At 33.1% G+C, this 14,879-nt stretch overlaps 1 protein-coding gene across 2 annotated transcripts in view; it reads right to left on the reverse strand.

The window, feature by feature from the left end:
- Positions 1-14,879, reverse strand: part of LOC106879393 (protocadherin gamma-A4) — a 318,370-nt gene that overhangs the window by 238,378 nt on the left and 65,113 nt on the right. The window lies entirely within an intron of this gene.

The following is a 14,879-nucleotide window of genomic DNA, read 5'->3' on the forward strand; positions in this document are numbered from 1 at the left end:
CACACACACACATATACATGTTTACTCTTTTTTCTTTTACTTCTTTCAGTCATTTGACTGCGGCCATTCTGGAGCACCACCATTTTAGTCAAACAAATCAACTCCAGAACTTATTCTTTGTAAGCCTAGTACTTATTCTATCACTCGCTTATGCTGAACTGCTAAGTTACAGGGACGTAAACACACTAACATCGGTTGTCAAGCAATGGTGGGCGGGTAGGGCAAACACAGACACACACAAATATATACATATATGTATATATATATATATATACATATACGACAGGCTTCTTCCAGTTAGCATTTGCCAAATCCACTCACAAGGCTTTGGTCAGTCCGAGGCTACAGTAGAAGATACTTGCCCAAGGTGCCACACAGTGTACATATATATATATATGTACACTCACTCAAACACAACCACATACATGTATATATATTCACATTCCCATACAAACGCATATAAATGTATATGTCTATATTCTTTCTATTTTTGTCAGTTTCAGTCAAGGCTGTGGTAGTTGTTGCCATCAACGTTTTAGTTGACCAATTCAAAGCCATTTCTTATTTTTATGTCTTATACTTATTTCATCAAACTCTATTTGTCAAACAGCTGAGTTACAGGATATAAATATTTAGTACAAACTGAATCAATACCTAATCTAACTGAACTTGATGCAATCTTGCCCAAGACTTATTTCGACATTGTAAACTATTAGTTTGAATGGAAAAAAATATGTATTTCCTTATCTTAATAAATAAAACTGTACAGAAAGACCTTTCCCAAGAACTGTTGTTCAAAGTTGTTTCATTGATTATATGTAATAGAATCTACATAGCTTCATTGATCTTTTCCAGATGCTTATAATTTATGTTGATTGATTCCTATATTAGAAATGAAATACAATCACTAGACAATTGAAAAGTTGATAGGCTGATACATTAACCATGAGCTGGTAGTTTGCTTCATGCTTTTGTTAATTGTTTTAGGTGCCTATGTTGCAGGAGCAGACTTGGATACCCTGTTGGTACTTCCATCCTTGTCTCAGAAGAACATGAAAGATATAATATCTGGAGGAAAAGAGGGCTACACCAGCAATAGATTGGTACTCATTTTCAGTTAAGCAAACCAGAGCATTATGATATGTTGAGGCCTAGTTCAAGGTCACACAATGTGCTGACTTCGTGATAAACTGCATCCATACATACATACATACATACAAACAAAAATATCTTGTTGTTGATGTTGAAATTCCAATGAAGGAGCCTTGAATTTCGGTTAGAAACCGACTCTTTCTCTATTGGCAAGAAATCTTGAAATAAAACCGAACAATGACATACATACATACATACACAACACAAAACCATGTAGACATGAGAAAATAGATGTAAAGTGGGAAGGAAAAAACAATTTAATCTGAATTTTACTATCTTCTGCTTCTTGGATATCATTACAAGTCAATGAGTAGCACATTAGTAGACTACAAAAACTAAAAGAGAATTGATGGTGAGGAATGAAATACCTAAGGATTTCCATCATTATTTTGCGCAATTCTAAGAGGAGGTTAGTAAAAGGTTATTCATGATTAAGCTGTTTGTAAAAGTAGAGGAAATGTTTTAAAGTGATTAACCTACTGATCATGAGTGTCAGAAGAGAGATTTACATTTCTTTAGTTTAACATCAATGTCGGTAGCTCATTATAACAAAAGCCGTATTTCCTGAAGTACTGCTATTAATGCTATTGGCCTTTTAGGCTCAATCCTTAATTGGTGTTTAACACCTTTTTAATGTACTTCTCAAACATTTTATCATTTTTAGCAAAAGTTCTTAAGTAAAAATGAGTAACACTAGAAACACCTATAACGAGACTATTTAATGAATATAAAAGAGAAAGAGAAAATTATTGCAGGAAAATAATACATAAATTTTCACTAATTCATAATAAAGATGGCTGCTGTTTTTGTCTTGTTTAAAGCCGGACAGAAATTATTGCAATTGCTAATTAACTGACAGAAAATGTAAACTTGTTGCAATATTACTATGGCATTGTCTATAAATACTCAAGAAAGATTACTTCCTTTTATTTTATTTCATTACACTTCTTCTTCTTCTTTCTTCTTCTTTCTTCTACTTTCTTCTTCTTCTTCTTCTTCTCGTTATTATTGTTATCATTATTGTTGTTGTTGTTGTTATTGTTATTATTATTATTATTATTTTTATTAAAGAAGTAGTTGTTGTGGCAAATTGTCTTGTAAATCTATGACTGAAATATTTGATGATTTCACACTAATGATGCCCAAAACTTACTTGAACTTTGACCTGATAACTATTAAGAGTGAGGTTAATAAGCTAAACCTAAGGTGTTTTTACTGTTTATTTTTTAAATTTTATTTATTTATTTTTTTACTCAGTGTGTGAAGACTTAAAATCAAAACCTCAAAGCTAGTGAATACCACCACGACCACCATCACCACTAGTATAGTTGTATAGAGAAATAGAGCAAAAGGGAGAGAGAGAGAGAGAGGAAGGCGTGAAATGATAAAATGTTGGTCTACTATACATGAGAGATGAAGATATAGGATTATAGAAATATCGTTATGGAGTTGCTAAGCACTTCTTTCAACAATGACACATTACACTTAAATTAAAACAATGACACATCACTGAAAACATTAAAAAAAATTAAGAGATACACTAAAAAAATTATTGATTTGGGCCAGATTTCCAATTTGAGGATAACTTCTTCCATTCCACCCCCACCAGCTTCAGAGGCTCTCAGAAAATAAAGGTAATAAAAACTGCCCTTCCCTCTCACTAAATGGTAAAGAACAAACCATTTATAGTATGAAATCAAAGACATTAAATATCTTCCTCATAATGGAAAATGAAGCATGATCTGTAAATTTATGCATTGAAGTAGAAATAAGGAAATTTATAATAGGTGGAAGTTCTACATGTCCTGTTAGCGTTGTAATATTTTACTAGGATCTATGCCATTAATTGTAGCTCCTCCCATGCAAAAGTTGGGCTTGTACCTTGTCCCAATAAATAGATATATCAATATATCTCTTTCCCAGTAACAACTTGATTTCCTTCCATTTATTCTTTTATACTGTATGCCTTCTTTTATTCTTTTTCTCTCTTTTACTCACACACTATCTTACACTGTTTCATTCATTCTTAATACAGAGCTTGTTTTATACAGCACACAAGTGCATTACAAGCTGTTGGAAAACAGTAAAGAGTAGAAGAGAGAAGAGAGTGTGGCAATATGTCAAGTAAAGAAAGAAGCAATGAAAGCTAAAAGTACATGCATAATGCACAGAATAAAATGCGAAATGACAGAAAAGTGAATAGTAAAAGAGCCATAAACAGGAAAAAAAAAGGGGGGGTGCAGAAGCATGCCAGGAGCAATGTTGGTAAATTTCAAGGTGCATGGAAATTTTGATGGGTGCAATGTCCCTCCCCAGAAATTTCAGGCCATGCGTCTATACTAGAAAGAAAGGATGTCAGTTATTTATAAAGAATGACAGGTAGAAGAATAGTGGAATGAATTTCCCAGGTTGCCAGTTGCCTGAAAAACAGTTAATAAATTTGGTACTCATAGGCTTAATGTAGGGAACAATAAATTTTAATTAAAATTACATTTATGGTGACAAAAAAATATTTCAGTTCCTAATTCTGGTCTAAAAAGACAAAGAAAAGTATTCCAAAATTAAAAATAATTAACATTAGCTGCAAGTGAATACAATGGGGAATGAATCTAGTCTTTGGCAGCACAGAGACAAAGCATCTTTGATGAGATGCATAAAAAGGGAAAAGAAGAGAAAACACTTTGGAATTAGAATTATTTTATGATCAGTTTCATTAAAATAGAATAAAAGGATGTACAGTAATAGAAGCAGAAAAGACTTAAACTTAGGTCTGTTGTGTGTCTTAGAATTCATAAAGCCAGAATATAATCCATTCTTTAAAGTGTATGGCAGTACTCCACAACCTTTTTTCACTTGTAATACACTTACATTCTTTACAAAGTTCAGCAGCACACCTGAACTAAAATTATGACTAAAAGTATAAGGAAAAAATTATATTCAGGTTACACTGCAGCACACCTAGGATTGTCTCGTGGCATGCCAGTATGACACAGCATACCGGTTATGGAGCACTGGTGCATGGTAGTCTCCTATAGGCCAAGAAAGACGGTTCTGCAATTTCTTGTTGAGAGACCTGTTCAAATGTGATCAAATGTATGTGCTTCATATTAGCTCACTCCATCTTTTAAATCGATGTTGCCTGAACAGGTGCATAACTGTATCACACATCAGGTGTCGAAGTGATCACAGAGCAACAAGAGTTGAAGTGTTTTTCTCAAGAACACAATGCATCAGGTGGTCCAGGAGAAAACCCTGTTCTTGCAACTGTAAGTCCAACACATTAGCCACTAGACCAAGCACTCTCACTCCATAGTGTAAGAGTGACTGAAGTTACTATATTTTCTCCTGGATAGGATGATGGTCTGTTGCAGAATTAACTTCCCAGCTATTGCTTGAACTTATTTACTGCTGAGTGAACTGAAGCAATATGGAATAAGATGTTTTACTCAAGAATACAATATAATGCCCAAAATCAAAACCAAAATCTTACATTCAAGAGTGCAACAATCTAACCACTAGGCTACATTCCTGTCGGAAAAACCAACTTTGGTTCATTAGGTTGTTCAGTAATTAAAAATGAGTGTAATGAAGCAGAAAAGAAGTCAGTAATCTATTTCTTATATAAGCACAAAGTTACAGCTTTATAAATAAGATTTTTCAAGATTGTATGGTGTTCAAGCCTTTCTGAATAGTATTAGCACCGTAAGTGAAATGCAATTTTATAGCTAACAATTGAACTGTGAAAGAATGGAATCTATTTTAGTCTAGTAAACTGAAAGAAGCTGCTATGTGCTTTGCCCAAGGGTGCACACTTCAATCTCATGGCCATTAACCTTTTTTGACTATATTTAAGTTGCACGTATGTTATAATTAATTTTTGAAAATAATCAAGAATTCAAAAGGATTTAGTTAAGTTACTAATTTCACTGTTAATTAAGCTAGTGTTTGGGATTCAATTCGACAAAAAATTTTCAATATAGTTATGACAAAAGGTTTTTAGATACAAATATTTTTTAATGATTTTTTTTTTTTTTTATCATTGATCCAGACTTGGTTTCATTTAGACTGGTATCAATGGAATTAAGTCATTAGTAATTATTCAAGTTCATTTGCATTGTCAATGTTTTGGAAAAGGCTTGAATGTTACAACATCTAATTTCTCCATTCGTTATACCTATGTAAGAATTCAATATCAATGTTAAAAATAGAAATATTCTTTCTTTTCTCCTTGAAGTCTTCCAGAGGGTCAGATGTTGTAAATATAGGAACAAAAGTGTGAATTACTCAAAACTTATCAAATTTCTTTGAAAATGCTTTTATCAAATCGAAGATAATATTATTCGGGAGTGTAATAACCAGTCTGGTGGATAAACAGCTTCCAGTCCAGCAGATAAACATCTTTTAATCAATTTTACAATAACCAGTTACATACTTCCAGTATTTCTATTACTGGAGTATGGAAGGATGAAACAAACAACACATTATAGATTTTAAGCAATATACTACTGATAAAGGTAATGAAGATAATATAGAACTGTTATAGAGCACTGTAGGATAATAGAAATAGGCTAGAAGTGGCTAAAGAGTAACTAGGGCACTGATCATATATCTAAGTTCTACCTAAGAGATTCTGTTAAAACTTTAACCCTTTTGTTGCCAAATTTCAATTGAAATGCATTGCCTTTGTTTTAATAAATTTTGAAAATAATAATGTCATTATTAAGCTGATGTTTGGAACATAGACATGAGGAGGTTTTGATGGAAGCTTTTAATTTAAATCACTTCAAAACAAGAAGTTTGTATGAAAGGACCAAAGGCATTCTTGAGTGGTTTGTTATCAAAAAGGGTTAGGCAAGAGCTAATGCACTGATATCACTGGAAAATATATTGCTGATCTTGTTGGTTAACCCTTCATTAACTTTAATTGAGCAGAACTATGATCAAAAGCATTCAATCTGTGGCCATTTGGTCTGTTTAAGAGTTTGTAAGATGACATAATCTAATGTGTTCTTCCCTTATTTTGAAGATGTAACGTAGGTGCTGATGTCAAATTCAAAGACAGCTATAATAAGGTAAAACGAATCATGATTTTTATCAAGCGTTCTTTTTCTTTCCTTCACCCGGGGAGTTTAATCACTATAAAATAAATGAACTGAAATAACAAAAACTGTTCAAAAATTATTAGTACTTGCAAGAATCAGCATCATCCTCACCACCACCACCACCGTCATTTAATATTTGTTTTTCATGCTAGCATAAGTTGGATGGCTTGACAGATGGCCAGCCAGTGTTGCACCAGGCTCCAACTGTGTTTTTTGGCATGGTTTTTATGACTGGATGCCCTACCTAAAACCAACCACTTTACAGAATATACTGGGTGATTTTTTTTTTACCTGGCACTAGCACAGGTACTTTTTACACGGCACAAGCACAGGTATTTTTTATGTGACACTGGCCACAAGTGCTTTTTAACCTGGCACCAGCACCAGTCGAGTCACTAAATAACTTGCAAGACAATGATCTCTTAATTGAGAGAGAGTGTGGAACCGAGGGAAGTGGTTTTGTGCCAAGCAAGGGTTCGGAGTGTAATGGACATATGTGAGTGTACATTAGTGTTATTAAATATAAGATGTGAAGGATCACCATGTGTAGATGGTTGATAGCAAGATGAAATAGTGTAATAACAACATTGAGGAGGAAGAGAATAATATTCACAAATTTTATTTATATTATTTACAATTGACGAATAATTGTCCTCATCTTGTTTGTTGTTAACACAATGTTTCGGCTGATATCCCCTCCAGCCTTCATCAGATGTCTTGAGGAAATTTCGAAACTAGGTTCTCATTCTATTGGTGGTGATGATGATGATGATGATGAGGAGGAGGAGGAGGAGGAGGACAACGACGACAGTGGTGGCAGCAGTGGTGGTGATGATGATGGTGATGATGATGATGATGATGATGACCCTTTCCACTAGAGGCTCAAGGTATGAAATCTTAGGGGAGAAGGTCTAGGTGATTACATTGAACCCAACGCTCAACTGATACTTATTTTATCAACCCTGAAAAAAGTATGAAAGGCCAAGCAGATTTTGACGAAATTTGAACTCAGAATGTAAAGTTGGATGCAATGCTGCAAAGCATTTTGTCCCCTGTGCTAATGTTTCTGCCCGCTTACCACTTTTTCACAAGTAATAATAATAATAATAATAATAATATGTGTGTTTATGCGTGTGTGTGTGTGAGTCTGTCTCTATGCATGTATGCTTACATAGAGACATACATATATACATACATAGAGACATACATACATCTATACTTGTCTGTCTGTATGTATGTATGCGTGTATGTTTGTATGTATGAATATGTATGCGTATAAAGAATTGTTGAAAAGTCAGTACAATGCAAATTTAATATAAAGCAGGAGTGGAAACCAATTTAAGGAAAACAGAACAACAGTTTGCCCTTATATTTCAATATTTTGAGATTAAGACCCTTCTGTCAGAAGAAACTGAAGGGAATAGTTTGAGAATAGTGTAAGGAAAAAGTGTATGTATAAATATACATATATATATGTAAGTGTGTATATATAGAGACAGAGAAAGGGAGAAAGGGAGATGGGTGTTTCTGACAAAGATGTCGAATGTTTTTAACATGATAATTACTCTTGTTTTTGTTTTGAAAAGTCATGGTTAGAATGTGCTTATGTCTTTTGAAAATCCTTTGAGAAATTTCCTCAAATACCCTGCTCCATTGATTCACACTTAACACAAACATCATATATAAACCTTCTGTAAACAGAACTATTCTTCCAATTCACTCCTTTCTTATATAAACTATTGGAATTGAGGTAGTGCCAAATGTCGGTGGGGCAAATGTAGTGAAACCCTTTCCATGCTGGCAAGGGATCAATCTTAAAAACAATAATGACAATGACTGAGAAAGGTGGTTGTGGGTGGCTGTGGCTGAGGCGGTTGGGGAAAACAGTTGAGGTTCAGTAATGTCAATAAGAAAAAAATGGATGAGTGAAAGGGAGAAGAATTTGATAAGAATGAGTGAGAAATAGTAATGAAATGGTTTGTTATCTTGTTTGCTGTTTGCCATTCTGATAGTTCTGTAAAACAAAACATGCATACACACTCACACACACACAAGCATAAACACACATACACACACGCGCACACTCACACACACTCACATGGTGCACAGATGTAAATATTTGGATCTCTGTTAAAGGAAAATGTGTGAATGTTATTCTGTGGTTATGTTTCTGTGTTGTTTTCTCTCCTTCTTTTTTGCTCTCTCAGTCTCTCACTTCCTTATGAGCAAATGTACATGTGCATATGTGTGATCAAGCACATCTGTGGGATTATATACATATATATATATATATATATATATATATATATATATATATATACATACATACACACACATACATACATACATACATACATACATACATACAAGCATACATACAAACATACATACATACATACATACATACACACACACATACATACATACATATATACATGTATGTATATTTTTGTTTTGAACATTATGGTTGGAATGTGCTATCTTTTGAAAATCCTTTCACAAATCTTCACAAATATCTTGCTCCATTGGTTCAAATTTGTCATGAACATTTCATACAAACCTTCTGTAAACAGAACATATGTATATCTATATCTTTTTCTCTTTCTCACTCACATTTTTTTGTTATCCATATTGTTTTTGTTTTCCATATGTTATTTAACATAGTAAATACTGAACAAATATTCATACTCTTTTATTATGTCCAAAACAATGCTCTATGTTGCTAAGGTAATGAATTCTAGTTTACAAGTTGAAAACATAGTCGAACTGTTATTTGACCATTAGGTGACAGCTGGAATAATTGATTAACAGCTTAATAATTGAGTCTACATACTTCCAAAATTGGATTTCTGTTTTATTTCACAATACAAATGAGATAAAATGTTGAATGTGTATTTGAGAAAGATTTGGTTGTATTTCTAGCAGCTTTCTACAACCACGTAGAACCCCTGACATAATAATAAAAATGAGTTTATTTTATGCAGTTTTCATTTGCACTAAAACTCACGGGAAATGAGTAAAACAGAAAGCTGCAATAATTCAAATAAGTTAAGACAGTAATGGAAGCCATAATTTCAGGTACAGCTGATAGTATAAAACATATAAAGACAGAAAAGTGAACAGTAAAAGAACCATAAAGAGGAAAAGGTGCATGGGTACGTCAGGAGTGATATTGGTGAATTTCAGAAGGCATGAAATTCTTGAAGGTTGCAGTATCCTCACTGCTGACAGTTGACATGGGTAATTTATTCTATTTTTTGACTATACTGAAGATAGAAATTATTTCCAAAAGTTATGGTTCCTTTTCTGAGTTTTGATTTTACCAGTACCATATTAAAAGCACCTATGCTGGCACCGCATAAAAGTGATCATGCTGGTGTCATGTAAAAGCACTTGTACTTGTGCTATATAAAAAAAAATAAACACTTACAGGTGCAGGAGTGGCTGTGTAGTAAGTAGCTTGCTTACCGACCACATGGTTCCGGGTTCATTCTCACTGTGTGGCACCTTGGGCAAGTGTCTTCTGCTATAGCCTCGGGCCGACCAATGCCTTGTGAGTGGATTTGGTAGACGGAAACTGAAGGAAGTCCGTTGTATATATGTATTTATATGTATGTGTGTGTGTGTGTGTGTGTATGTCAAACGAAGGCCTTGATGAATACCACAAGGTATGAAAATACGTATTCGCCTTTATATATTTAATTCTTTATATTGAACACTCAATATTTCATATATTCAATAAGACATTCAATACTTCATTTCATTGTACCATCTATTTTTATATTATATATTCCATATTCTATATCCCACATTAATTTTACAAGAATATAAATAAAACATAAAAAACAGAGTTGGAACTCTTTTAAATAAGATAATATACATATATATATATATATATATATATATATATATATATATATATATATATATATATATATAGATAGATAGATAGATAGATAGATAGATAGATATATGTATGTATATGTGTATGCATGTATATGTGTGTATATATGTATGCATGTGTGTATGCATGGATGTATGTATGTATGTATGTATATGACAAGTTTCTGTCTATGAAATCCACTCACAATGCTTTGGTTGCCTTGTGGTTTTTGTAAAAGACATGTGCTGAAAATGCCAAGCTGTGGGAGTGAACCTAAAACCATGTGGTTGGGAAGCTGATTTCTTCACTACACATCCATTTCTGTGCTTTATATGTAAAAAAATTTCGATTATTAGTATTAACATATTTAGCATTTTTTTTTCTCTGTCATTTATTTTTATGTGCAAAAAACGAAGGCTAATAAGGTATAAAACTGCAGAGTATATTGTGTCTCAATAAAGAAAACTTTCACTGCACATGTAAGCTGTCACAGTTAATTAATGAGGCACTGGTCAAAATGTAACCTTCTAGGCATCTAGAAAGAAGTAGCGAGTTTACACTCTCTCAGAGAAACAACTGCTCACAAACGAAAACTTTCCCAAGCTAAACATTTCTTTTTACAGATCAATTTTTAACCTTTAGCAAATTGAAAGTGTACTCACTGCATATTTTCAATTGCTAAAATAATCATTCATATCAAACTTATTTGCTTCTCATCCATTATCTTCCTTCCTACCACCAGTTAGCTGTAATCTCATCATTGGTTTTTTTCTCTTGTACTTGTTAACACAAAGTGTTATCTCTCATTTTTATTTATTTTATTCTATTTATCTTTCAATTTCACCTTTTTCTTTTTTTATTTAACAGTTTTATAATACCCACCAATACACTAAATTGGACTAGCCTGAAGCAATAAAATGTAACATTTTCCATGCTGTATGAAAACCAGTTGAGTCTGAAATTCTACAATTAATAAAACCCAAACTTCTGAAACAAGATAATGTTTTATCATCATCATCATCATCATCATCCTCATCATCATCATCATCATCATCATTATTACTACTATCATCATCATCATTATTTGTTCATTTGTGTTTTTGTTGTTTATGTTTTTAGGTTTTAATTTTTTTTTTTCAAATATCTTTTTTAAACATTCCAGCAGTTGTTTGATCATCAAAGTAAAAAAGTGTATTTTTTTATTTTATTTATTTATTTTTTTTATTTTTATTTTTATGAGAGTCATTTCATCCTAATTTCTCTGACCATTCGTCTGTAAAATGAAAATAAAATGTTTATTCTCATCCAAAATATGTAGTTTATTACCTGATTGAAAATTGGTATCAGAAGACATAACTAGATATATATATATTTAACAAATGTGTTTCTCGCAAATTCATATTTTGTATCGATAAAATCATTTGCCAATATGATCTTGTGAAAGCATTTATTGATATTTTATTAATGATGGAAATGTTATATTTATCATTTAGTTATATCACGGCTATTGTGGTAGATAAACAAATCATTTCTTTTGTTCCATTTTAAGTCTATTTTCCACGCGAAGATAAACAGGTCTATAAGGTCAGACATTTGAAAGTGTTGTAGGCTGGAGTATTGTTGTTTTTGTTTCTATATATTTTTTTTTCCAGGTAATTTTCTTTGCTAACATTGACTATTCTATTATATGATAAGGATTGTATTTATGGTTTAGCTACAACTGAAGCACATATTCCCTGTTGTCTTGCACAAAGACTTGATACAAAATGCATCGTAGTAATACATGGTTTAAAACTATGAATTATGGGTTAAAAGTACACATTAATTATTTAACTGCCATACCCAAGAAATAGAATCTAGCATCCAGATAAATACCTGTGGAACACGAGATTCAATCTTTTATAAACAGTGAAATCACTTAGAAATCAGAATCAACATGAGATGGATTTCACTGAATCGTTAAATCTGATTAAGATAAAATTACATTCAGAATCAAGAAGTGGTAAATGTTAATGATGGAAGTAGATATTAGAGATCTATTGTATTTTTCTTTTATAGTTCTTGTTTTTGCTTACAAATTCAAACATTTTGTATTTCAAATCCAGTAGGCACAGTTTATGCTTGTTGCTTTACTTTGTGCAATTGTCATCATCATCCTCATCATCAGTATCACCATCAACATCACTCCACCATTGTCATCATTGTTGTAACCGTCATTGTCATCATTGTCATCATCGTCATCATCATTGTCACCACCCCTGCCACCACCACCACCACCACCACCACCAGCACTAGGGAAGTCATCTTGCAGCATGCAAGATTTAAAGAGCACAAAAAGTCCTCCAAGACTCAATGAAAAATAAGAGATAGATAGACAAACAGACAGATGGATAGATAGATAGATAGATAGATGGATAGAGAGAGAGAGAGAGAGAGAGAGAGAAAGAGAGAGAGATATAAATAGATAGATAGATAGATAGACAGATAAATAAATAGATAGATAGAGAGAGAGAAAGTAGTGATATTACGTGAGGCAATGAGTGATAGTAAAGTAGGATCAGAGTATCAGATTTATTGTTGTGAGTGCGTAGTGATGGAAAGAGTAACAGTGTAGACACTGTTAGAGGAGTGGGGGATTGGATGAGCAAATATGAGAGGGATTAGTGTCAGAAGTTAATGAGGAGAGAATGACAGGGTAGTAAGTGGAATGGGTTTTGTAGTGGGATCCTGTGCTATCCTACCTTATAAGGGCACATAGGTGGAAGGAACATGAAAGATGAAGAGATTAATGTGGTGAGGATTCAAGAAGGTCATTGAAGGTAAAGGAGTGGTGGGGGAGAGGGGGAGAGATGAGGGGATGTGAAGCTGTGGGTAGAGGACAGTGAGACAAAAGGTAGACAAAGGGTGAATGGGCAGTGGATGAATGTAATGAGGGAAAGAGAGACTGGAGGATGCCATGGAGGTGAAGGTGAAGTCTTTGAAGAGAGAACAGGAAGGAAGCAGTGGGCGAATGCAGAAAGAGCATCCCATTTATTAACGTTACCTTTATTAACATTCTTGCTACCATGCTTACCTGAATGCATTGGTTGTCACCAGTACACCAACAAAATAACTAAGAAAATACTGAAAATTATGTGGTGAGGAAAAAAATAGGAGCTCAATAACTTCTTGATTTAATCTGATCTTAGTCAGTATGGGACACAACTCTGAGCATGTTTCAGTCTCATTAGAACTTCTCAACAAAGTGTAGCCTTTATCATTAATTACCAAACTAGGAATAAGAGAATTGCTATATTAATGTTCAATAAGCTACAAGAATAGGCACCAAATATTATGATAATGACTGTTCAACTGTTCTTGTTGTGTCTGTTATTAAGAAACTGTCTACAACTCCAATGAATGAATATACTTTCCTTTCATCTAAAATAAATAGTCATTTGTTATGATTTTTATGCTATATAGTGTTAACCATTCCAGAGATTAGATCTTTTGCATCAAAATACATTAGAAATATGCTGCACTTCAAAATTATTTAGTTTATGTAGCAGATGTTTATTCCTCTCCCTACACTTTCCTGCATTTTCCCTTAAATTGCCACATGGAGCTGGATTCCTACGATGCGGTACCTTGCCATAGGCATTATATATTATATCAACGAAAGAAATGCATCATTCAGCTTACACTTTGGTCTCTCAAACTAACAATTAAATGTATTTTCTTGATTGATTAGATTGAATCTTCCAGAGAAAACACATCTGCAGCAAATGTTAATGAAATGCCAAATGTTATTTAGTTATATAATAAATACCTAGATAAAATATGGATTCAAAACGGGCAAAATAGTCATAAATTAGATATACTACATGATATATATGTAATGATTTGGAAGTTAGGTAAAACATCTTGTTTAACAATAACTACTTTGATAATTTAGTGTTAGAAATGTATTTATTGCTACTGTTGCTAGTGTTGATATTAAATGTTCTTGGTAGAACTGTTGCTGCATATGTGCAAGCAGAACTGTGTGATTAAGAAATTGGCATTGCAGTCACATTGTTCTGAGTCCAATCCAACACTGCACTATACCTTGCATAAAAGTGTCTTTTAATATAGCCTTTTGTTTACCAATTCTTCCTTGTAAGTAGAATTCAATAGGCAGAAACTGCACAAGCCAGTATGTATGTATGTATGTATGTATTATCTTTCTATCTTTTTCTTGTTTCAGTCATTAGACTGCAGCTATGCAGGGCACCACATTGGAGAATTTTTATTTAAATGAAATTACTCCAGTAGTTAATTTTTAAAGCCTCTTATTTAATCTATTGTTCTCCTTTGTTGAACTGAGGCGAGCTGGCATAATCATTAGCACACCGGGCAAAATGCTTAGCGGCATTTCCTCTGCCGGTACGTTCTGAGTTCAAATTCTGCCGAGGTCGACTTTGCCTTTCATCCTTTGGGGATCGATAAATTAAGTACCAGTTGCATACTGGGTCAATCTAATCGACTGGCCCCCTCCCCAAAAATTTCGGGCTTTGTGCCTAGAGTAGAAAAGAATATATATATATATATATATAATAATTTTTTTCCAGAGGATGTAGCAACCGTTACCAATATAACATAAGAACTTACCTTAGGAGATCATTAATTAGATTCCTTAAGGGTCGTTCTCACAGTTTATATTTATATTATAAGGTTTTTAAACTTTTAAATTTTCATATTCAAAAGAGACAGAGACTTCAAAT

The sequence above is a fragment of the Octopus bimaculoides genome, chromosome 14 (assembly GCF_046866305.1).
Source record: "Octopus bimaculoides isolate indiv1 chromosome 14, ASM4686630v1, whole genome shotgun sequence".
Lineage (NCBI taxonomy): Eukaryota > Metazoa > Mollusca > Cephalopoda > Octopoda > Octopodidae > Octopus > Octopus bimaculoides.